This window comes from Colias croceus, chromosome 1, assembly GCF_905220415.1.
Source record: "Colias croceus chromosome 1, ilColCroc2.1".
Lineage (NCBI taxonomy): Eukaryota > Metazoa > Arthropoda > Insecta > Lepidoptera > Pieridae > Colias > Colias croceus.
The window spans coordinates 13,042,962-13,053,498 of record NC_059537.1 but is presented as its reverse complement, the minus strand read 5'-3'; the positions used below and the strand labels follow the sequence as shown (position 1 = coordinate 13,053,498).

At 33.1% G+C, this 10,537-nt stretch overlaps 1 protein-coding gene and 3 non-coding genes across 4 annotated transcripts in view; 3 read left to right on the top strand and 1 right to left on the bottom strand.

Annotated features, from left to right (window-relative positions):
- Positions 1-1,144: 1,144 nt before the first annotated feature.
- Trnah-gug lies at positions 1,145-1,216 on the top strand. Its single transcript has one exon. It is a non-coding gene; the product is annotated as a tRNA-His (tRNA).
- A 2,927-nt stretch (positions 1,217-4,143) lies between these two features.
- Positions 4,144-4,215, bottom strand: Trnah-gug. Its single transcript has one exon. It is a non-coding gene; the product is annotated as a tRNA-His (tRNA).
- Positions 4,216-4,483: 268 nt separating this feature from the next.
- Positions 4,484-4,555, top strand: Trnah-gug. Its single transcript has one exon. It is a non-coding gene; the product is annotated as a tRNA-His (tRNA).
- A 3,395-nt stretch (positions 4,556-7,950) lies between these two features.
- Positions 7,951-10,537, top strand: part of LOC123693758 (galanin receptor type 3) — a 73,076-nt gene continuing 70,489 nt past the window's right edge. Inside the window, exon 1 of the mRNA XM_045638968.1 lies at positions 7,951-8,397. The gene's annotated coding sequence lies outside the window, so the exon portion shown is untranslated. The remainder of the gene's footprint in view (positions 8,398-10,537) is intronic.

Sequence of the window (10,537 nt, the reverse complement as noted above, 5' to 3'; positions counted from 1 at the left end):
CTACCATATAAACTATGATACTACAAATTAATAGCGGCTCTCTATCTATATCTCTATCTCTTTATCCAGGAAAATCCTGTGCACTCTTACAAAACACACCCCTTGAATCAGAAGCCTTCAGATTTACTCATCATGCCTATCATTTCCACCCTTGCGAAAGGTTGTGAACTTTGACTAATCTTGAGGCTTCAAGGGTTTGATCCTAGAGCCATCCATCCCAGGCGTATTATATTTTCCATCATATTTCAGATTCTTTAGGATATCATGTAAATATTTTATTTGGTAAACAAGTTCAGAGAGGAAAATAATGACATACAACATGTGATTTGTCTAAAACCAAATCGAATGAAATTGATTATTATAGGAACATGGGACGACAAATCTTTCGTTACAGTTTATAAATATAATTTATACCTTTTTGTAATTTGTTATGTATAGCAAATGTAAACAATCGAGCAATCGTTGGTTCGTACTTAAAATATTGCACAATTGTTTATACTTATTACTTTAGTAATTGGATTAGCTTTCAACATAATACATATAGATAAGGACTAAAAATGTATATAATTTATTTGTATGGAGTCGTATTGTTTACATTATTTATAAGTCGCCTGGAGTTCTATGTTGTTGCGGACATGCTAGTTTCTTTACTATGTTTTATTTTTCTTTGTCCGCGTAGACATTAAGATACCTATTGATTACTATGAAGAATTAATACGATAACCTTAATAGCTCTACAGATTGGGAAGAAATTTGGAATATAGAAAGAGACTAACCATGTATTAGTTTTAATTTGGCGTATTCTTATATCTGAAGTTAGTAACTAGAATAATCTATACTAATACTAATCTATACTAATATTATTAAGCTGAAGAGTTTGTTTGTTTGTTTGAACGTGCTCAACTCAGGAACTACTGGTCCGAAGTGCAAAATTCCTTCGGTGTTAAATAGCCCATTTATCGAGAAAGGCTATAAACTATATACCTAATATATATCATTACGCTAAGACCAACAGGAGCGGAGCCATGCGGGTGAAACCGCGAATCGCAGCTTGTCTTAATATAATGACGCAAGCGCAAGAGAAGTGAAAGTAATTTGCGATATCTAACACTTTATTTAAGCAAAATTACCACCAGCTCCGATAGCCGTGATCGTCTAGTGGTTAGGACCCTACGTTGTGGCCGTAGTAACCCAGGTTCGAATCCTGGTCACGGCAGCGAATAGCTGCTACGGCGGAGCTTATTTTTTTTAAATACCTAACAAAACAGTAGCTCTATATATTTTAACATTTAAGTAATAATAAAACTATTACGAATACTTAAATTCTTATGACTTACCTACGTCATAAGTAAGTATTCGTAATGGTTAACAATATTTTCCATGCTTTTAAGATAATAAAGATAATAAAGTCCTAAGGATATAAGGGAAGTTATAAGCGATTGTCTTTGAACGGTTAATTTGAATCCGTCTCATGTATCTACCTACAACTACATATATCCTACCTAAAACATGTTAAAAATATATATAACTAGGTTTCCGCCCGCGGCTTCGCCCGCGCAGTCAAAGAAAAACCCGCATAGTTCCCATTCCCGTGGGATTTCCGGGATTGCGTCATTTTCCCGGGATAAAAAGTAGCCTATGTCCTTTCTCGGGTATCAAAATATCTCCATACCAAATTTCATGAAAATTGGTTCAGTAGTTTAGGCGTGATTGAGTAACAGACAGACAGACAGAGTTACTTTCGCATTTATAATATTAGTATGGATTCTCATTACTTTAGCTATTATACTATTGAAGCGATTTTAAATGAAACTCTAGCTTTGCATAAAATTATGTTAAACAATATACCTATATTATTAAATGCTTCTAAATTCATAAGAAATCTATATATATTAAACTCAAAGGTGACTGATATAGTGATCTATCAACGCACAGCCCAAACCACTGGATGTATCGGGCTGAAATTTGGCATGCAGGTAGATGTAAGGACGTAGGCATCCGCTAAGAAAGGATTTCCCGAAATACTTGCGGGAACGGGGAAAACGAGGATGCACGTACAAAGACGTGGGCGGAAGCTAGTATATCATATAATATGTACCAGGTAAATTCTTTGTGCTTATTTAGAATAGGATAGAAATATTACTACTCTACTTATTTAACTCTTATTACTTGTATTATTTACTCACATTTGTCTAAAAGAAAACCTTCTTTTTTATTCTAGATACGGATGCGCTTGACCACAATCTGCCTAATGGAAAGCTAAGATGGTACGCGTTTCCCTAGTAGGTACCGGTTCACTCTTCGCCTCTTTTGTAAATGGTTAAAATCATTCTAATACTTACCTCATTATTAATTTCATAATCGGATAATGCCAAGATAAAGTGCGCATTACAGATAATCTTTAGATTACGTTTTAAATTACATTTCATGAGATATTAATTAAAAATGTAATCGGAAATAACGTTTGTATCAAAGCAGGGAATATTTAATTGATTTGATTATGCTTTTGTACAGGATGAAAATTCTGTCTTTGGCAAGTTTTATATTGGTTCTTTTTGATTGAGAGAATCTTTGAACTTAGTTCATGACATTTGACATCGACAAGATTCAATTGTAAAAACTTTTATTTTATTTATTTAACTAGCTTCCGCCCGCGACTCCGTCCGCGCGGATGTCGGTCTTCGCGTGGATGGTTTATTTCTCCATTTTGAGTAACTCTGACAATGATATCTTATAAATATCTATTGGACCCAAATACGGCTAGGCCTATAATAATACGCAACGTGTGTTCGCGGTTCTACAGAACAACGTCTATGGATAAAACTGAAAAATTAAGATTAATTTTTTTCTACGTATTTTTTCAGGATAAAAAGTATCCTATTTTACGCCCAGGATAATAAGGTATAATTATACCAAGTTTCATCGAAATCGAACCGTTAGTTTTCACGTGAGGCCTGAACATACAGACAGACAGACAAAATTTTTTTTAAACACATATTTGGGTTTGGTATCGATCCAGTAACACCCCCTAGTATTTATTTTTTCAATATTTTCAATGTACAGAATTGACCCTTCTACAGATTTATTATATGTATAGATACTAGGTTTTCGCCGCCCGCGCAGTCAAAGAAAAACCCGCATAGTTCCCGTTCCGGGATTGCGTCATTTTCCCGAGATAAAAAGTAGCCTATGTGTTTTCTCGGGTATCAAAATATCTCCATACCAAATTTCATGAAAATTGGTTCAGTAGTTTAGGCGTGATTGAGTAACAGATAGACAGACAGAGTTACTTTCGCATTTATTATATTAAGTATGGATTAATTGTACCACACCAAAAAAGTACTAGTATACAAGAGGAATAATACCGTGTATAAGGTGACCTAAGTGCTCAGCTATGGTCTCTTCCAGACTGCCAAAGGTTTACCGTAAAAAATGTTTAAGTATGCAATGAAAACTGAAAATATTTACATGTCTGTAACGACCAAGATGTTAAAAATATAACAAATTCTTATCTTTCACTTTATATTCTAACGAGGGTCATTAAAGAAATAAAATGGTTATCTTATTTTGCTGGCGTAGCCCGTAGGCTATGACATAAGTGGAGGGATTATGAAAAATAATATGAATTAAAAATAAATATTGAAGTATTTATTTCTAAAGTTGGCGTATAAACAAAATGATGATTTTTCTTGAGTTTCATTTTACGCGAGCATTATACGTTTAGAAATTAAAGATTTTAACTGGTTTTAAACGCGATTTATTCATTATATATATAAAATTCTTTAATTTCTAAATAAATATATTTTCATGATTGATACATAATATAAATCAAAACAACTTCTCAGTATTTATATTGAGACTATCAATTTATACCAGGATGACTCTACATTTTTTTAACCATGATTGGAAAGGAAAATGTGTTGCTCAAAAATAAAAAGACGTGTGGCACTCAGGGACTGCCGCAGTAAAGCTATTGCATAGCATGCCTTCAAGCCACACCTCCGAGCCCGTCGGAGTGGGGAGCGTGAGGTTTTTTCGTTACGAAATTTCTCGATTCAGTCCCCGCGCTCAAGGCTCGCGATAGAAGCTATGCAATAGCTTAAAAAAATACAAAAGATATGCTCCGCCGTAATAGCTATTAGCTGCCGTGACCAGGATTCGAACCTGGGTTACTACGGCCACAACGTAGGGTCCTAACCACTAGACGATCACGGCTATCGGAGCGGATACCTTTCATAGATAATAAATCAATTGCATTCAACATCATTTTAATCCGACAAAATTAAAATAACCAACTACCTGAATAAATTGTTCTAGATACTGATGAACATTTCTATATAGTCGGGTTATACTTGATGAAGTTGGTTGGCCAAAAAGAACATAAATTGGATCTATTGTGTAACGGCGCTTGCAGTGACCGCAACTAATTCAGATAAAAGTAAAAGGATAGAGCAATTTGGTAAATACAGCATCCGCTCCGGTAGCCGTGATCGTCTAGTGGTTAGGACCCTACGTTGTGGCCGTAGTAACCCAGGTTCGAATCCTGGTCACGGCAGCGAATAGCTGTTACGGCGGAGCATTTTTTTTTATGTGTCCTGACTTTTCTATGAAAATTCAATTCATATCAAACAAGAAGATATATTACTTTTTTCAGTGTGTATCTGTAAGATACAATCAATTGTTATTATTAATCAATCATAATATATTTTACGATTACTTAACTAGCTTTTGCTCGCAACTTCGCGCGCGCAATGAAAACCTGCATAGTTCCCTTTCCCGTGGGATTTTCGTCATCAAAACTATATGTGTACCAAATTTCATGAAAATCATTTCAGCAGTTTTTGCGTGAAGGAGTGTGAACAGACCAACAAAAAAAACATTCAAACTTTCGCATTTATAATATTAGTAGGAAAACGTCTTAGGATAATGTAATAAAATGTAATAAATAAATAAATACAAACACAAATAATGTAATAAACATTAGGGAGAAAACAAAGACTGTTCTCTACGATATATTCATGTAACTGCACTTATGAAATGTCAATGAAGATTAATATTGTTTTCATTACTTTCGTTGTTTGAAAGAGTATTGTAATTAATCGCCCACATATATTATTATTGAATTTTATCTCATGTGTTGAAGCAAAGTAATTATTGGAAAATACACAAAAGACTCCGAAGGGCGAAGGTCAGAAACAATTTGTGGGCCCACGCACGGGTATGTAAGGGATTCAATTTAAGTTATGAATTAGTTGCTTTAATCTTTTAATATATTTTTTTAATATATTTTAATATATGCTTCAATCCTTGGTGAGAACTTATCCCTACACAATAATTTTAAATATGTCATCTGTAAAATGTCATCAACTCCTTTTCCAAATGGTTTTTTAATTCAACAAATAATTTTAACTACGTATTGAAAAATCTAATCTTTATTTATTTTTATATTCAAAAATCAGTGGTTAGTCATTTAATTCAAATTAATACCTTCTATAATATTATCATGGTTGTCTTACTGTTCATTGATGGGATATGATTGATAGCTTCAGAGGTCAAAGGTCAATTCAGTAAACAGACGAGCCACGGCTTGAATCACGAAGCAATATTGTGTAACGTATATTGTATAGAGTAAAGGCTCTCGGAGCTATTGCTTTGAGGTCAATCTCAATATAGAAAGTGATTATTCTGACAGTATAATATATTTACCTATTCATACAATGTAGAATTTATATAAATACAATTTATTCTGAATGAAAAAAATATTTATTTAATACCACTACTCAATAAAAACAAGCACAAACATCTTAACTTGTACAGAGGAACATACTGTTTGCGCTTGTGAAAAAAAAACATTAATTAGTGTGGTCCTTAATTGCATGTGCGCACATATTGCACAGCGCTGATTTTCAGGAGATCGGTGTTACCATTCAAAAGAAGAATCGATTATAATTTACTAGGTTTCCGCCCGTCTAAGAAAAACCCGCATAGTTCCCGATCCCGTGGAATTTCCGGGATTGCGTCATTTTTCCGGGATAAAAAGTAGCCTATGTCCTTTCTCGGGTATCAAAATATCTCCATACCAAATTTCATGAAAATTGGTTTAGTTTAGGCGTGATTGAGTAACAGACAGACAGACAGAGTTACTTTCGCATTTATTACTATTTGGAATATTTACCACTACATATTTAACACTACAAGTATCTGAAAAATGAGTTATTATATCCAAGAGTAACCCATTGTTGTTTCAAAATAAGGATCACGCATGATGCGTCTATTCCATATCTTTAATCCACACACATAGGTACTTTAAAAAGATGCCATGAATCGTCTTTAAATACATAATTCATGACTTTTACGGATTATGAGAGAAATAGGTTTATTTATTCAAGTTTAATACCAAATTGTCTTCCCGTACACGTAACATGTTCAACGTTGTGGGCTTTGGAACATGGCCAAAATTGTACTACATAGGGATATCAATAGGTATTGATTCCCATCGTGTTTATAATGGTACACGATAATAATTCTACATTGAGTAGGTACTTCAGAGTTCAGATAAATTGTTATATCCGAGGCACTGAATGTAAATCTATCTCAGTATAAAATGTATGTCAAAGAGGTATATATTTAATGAAACTACTAATCTACAAAGACTTTTCACTTACAAAAGCGAAGTCTTATTAATTTCGAATCTTTAATGCTCTTCATCTGTTATCATCATCATTTTCAGTCGACATTTGTCAGGCGGCAGGCCTCAGTATGCTCATATAAAACTAAAATAAGGAGAATCATTAACATAACTCTTATTATTAAAAAGAAGTAAATAATATATTTCGCGCATTAGTGTATAATATAGCCATCGCTATTATATTTTCAAGAGTTAGATTTCCTTTCTTTCCAATTACAGATGAAATACAATCCACTACAAAAACTTCTACAACTCTTTCATATCCTCATACAGATTCAAAAGGTAAATTCGAACACGAATAAGAATTAGGTACAAATCAGTATTCACGCAATATTCCAAACTAAATCCCCTGTTACGTATGAGGTGTCACAGAGAGCTCATGAAACCGCAGCAAAGCAGAGATTCAATCAATTTAATCTGTCACTACAACAAGCTTCACCTTTGGAATTAACACTCAGACCACAGATAATAAAATACCATACTAGACTCAGGAATAGAAAGTACGTGATTTCCGTAAAATTAATTAAAATGTTTTTTCGCTAGAGAAGACTGTTTGTTTAGCGTAGCAATTTATAAAAATTCTGTTACTGTAGTTAGAGACTAAAGTATAATATAAATATTCGTAAATAATATAAAAGATAATGATTGAAGGGGCTACTGGGTAGAGAGAATAATTTTGTTGTTAAAATGGTCCAAAACTAATATTTATATTGTAACATTAGAGTAGGGTCGACCTTTTGTTGCTTCATTAACGTTGCAAAACAAAGTGTTTTAGTGTTGTATAAATTAATGATTTAAACATTTTACCGTGTAGCGTTTGTGTAAAATTACTATTGTGTTACAAATTTGCCGACCCTTTTGACGTAGCTTGTATCCTCGGGCGTAGAACGTAGCAAGTCCGTAGCTCTCGTAGAGGGGCAGAAATTAAACACAAAACGTTTAAAGGTAATCTTAAATAGCGCATTAAATCAGAAAGAACACTTTTCCTTGTACTTTGAAGCAATTTTTTAGCAATAAAAGTAAAAATGCTGAAAATGTAGAAACTTTTAAGCTTACAATTCGTCAGTGAACACTTTATTTTTGAAGCGACGATTATAGCATTATCATCCGCTTTGTGGCGTCTTATAATGTAGATTTTCCATCTGAAAGAACTAAAGACTTTGTGACAGTGTGACGAAAATATAACCCGTTCAAATTGCATCATCATTATCTTCGTATTAGATCACACGTGAAAATCAGTCAAGCATTCCATGTCGGTTAATATCAACGCGTGAAAATCGAACGGCGACTCGGCAAGATACACGACTTTTATGAACACATAAAGCGACCCATATTCAAAGGGGTTTGTTTACGTGGAAATGTCCAATGTGAACATACCCTACAGGATTCCTCGCCAGTGTATCCACGACTCCCGAGCGGTGAGGACGTGTTCCAGGAGCAATTTTCTATTCTCAAACGGCGCGAAAACATGAATGTTAACGTATTTTGCTAAATTGTATCTTGTAAACATTTTCACAAATCTATCTATGTTTCGATGTATTTTCACCCTGTAATTATTATACTAAGATATATTTGTTCTTAAAGTGTTTTGAGGCAAAGTTTATTTTTCTTAATGCGTGTCCCAAGTGCTACGAATTACTAAGATGTAAGATTGTTTCCGACATGAACTTCCACAAGCACCCAGAGAGCGGATTATCATATTTTATAAGGTAAATGGTGATATATTTTTAGAAGTACATATATGTTAAATAATGTACGTTATACGTAACAATACTACTAAAATGTAGAGGTCCCTGAATCTCGATAACTCTACAAATGGCACTATAATTTTTATTCTTTAATCAACTAGCGGTCCGCCCCGGCTTCGCCCGTGGTACATATTTACGTTTTCTCTACATAAGAACTATCCTCGTACTTCAAGGAATATAATAAAAAAAGAATTATCGAAATCGGTCCACCCGTTCACGCGTGATGCCGTGACAACGCGGAACGGGTTTCATTTTTATATATTACTAGCGGTCCGCCCCGGCTTCGCCCGTGGTACATATTAACGTTTTCTCTACATAAGAACCATCCTCGTACTTCAAGGAATATAATAAAAAAAGAATTATCGAAATCGGTTCAGCCGTTCTCGAGTTATGGAATTACAACGAAAAGTGGCATTGATTTTTATATATTAGAGAAGAGATATGGATTACAAAATATATTTGTTTGTTTTTCTTCAGTATAAAAGTTCTGTGTTTATTCTAAAGACTACTAAAAGAAAGCTTATGATATAGGCTCTACATAACTGTAAATGATCTAAATAACGCGACGACGACGACGAATATGACTGATACAAAGTGTCATGTAGACAATAGTAATATATTTTAATTCTATATAATTTATGTGATATAAAAGTTTAGGGTCGAGACCCTCATACTCATTAAATTGAGTCTCACAAAATATTAAATTACACTCATAAACTTTATGGACACCTGTAGGATGTGAAGATATATTATGGAATTTTAAGCTTTGTGTTCTTGTTTTAGGTATTTAGGTAGGTATTATAGGTATTTATTTAATATAGTATTTTTACTTTTAATAAAATAATAGAATGCGTAATTAAAATATCAGACGACTATACGTTTATATTTTACGTTACAATTATTCATAAATCGAGTTTCATTTAGCTCTTAGAGCTCATTCTCTGTGATAAATTGTGAAATTGGTTTATGTATGTTAAAATATCTAAAATAACACACCTGTAGGTAATTATGTTCGTTTTGAAATGTAATTGCTTTGACCTAATTAGTGCCAATACAATAGCAGATAAGTAATTTATTCATTACATTCAAAATAGAAATAAAAAAGTTACGTTTCTATTTTAACCAAATTTTAACAAGTGGATAAGAAATTAATTAAAAGACCAGAATTAAGAACAGGATTAGAGCCTATTCTTATCAGTACGTAACACTAAGAATGATATAGAGTTAATATTTAGGTATATACCTAAATTAAAATGATATATTATTACTAGCTGTCCTAGCGAACATTGTTCTGCGTTACTCTTATCACTAAGGGATATGAAAAAAAACACACAAAAGCCTACAAAATTTCATGAGAATCTGTCCAGCCGTTTCGGAGGGGTGGTAACTAAAATTGTGCCACGAGAATTTTATATACTAGAGAAGGTATATCTAATATCTATGGACTTATCTTTGATTTGATTTGATTTGATTTTAATATAAATGCTGCGTTCATAACAATAATTCATCCAGAAAATATTTCAGCTGCGATTGCCATTTATATGTTTCTTCTGAGGCTTACCTACTTCATCTATTGTTGTAATTTACAGAATAATAAATTATTATATAAGTTTATTTATGAAGCCAAACGTTAATTCCTAAGCAAATAAATATCATATTTTACGCTTAAAGCATTGTAATATTCATTTATTTAATAAGGGATGTAGCGAATTTTAGGGATCAAAACAATGGTCTATAAAGCACTTTAATTGTTATGATAAAATGGTCTGAAATCGTTAGGATAACTCAAATTTATTAGCACGCTTTAATTATCTATCTTAATAAAAAGATATTTATTACAACTAGATAATAGTGATAAAAAATTTAATAAGATCCAACACGATGCTTACAATTGCAAATATTTTTGAAGTGAAACTTCTTTAGGCGCGTTGAGAGTAAAATTTCAAGGTCCCGTCATGGCGATACCGTTGCGAAGTCGCAATACCATCACGTCATGGAATAAGGCGACGATTATGGTATCTTTGAATCTTGCCAAAGAAGTTTAACTTCTGTCACGTGTGCTCGGCACATACGCTCTTTTTTGTTTTTGATTTTTTCAATA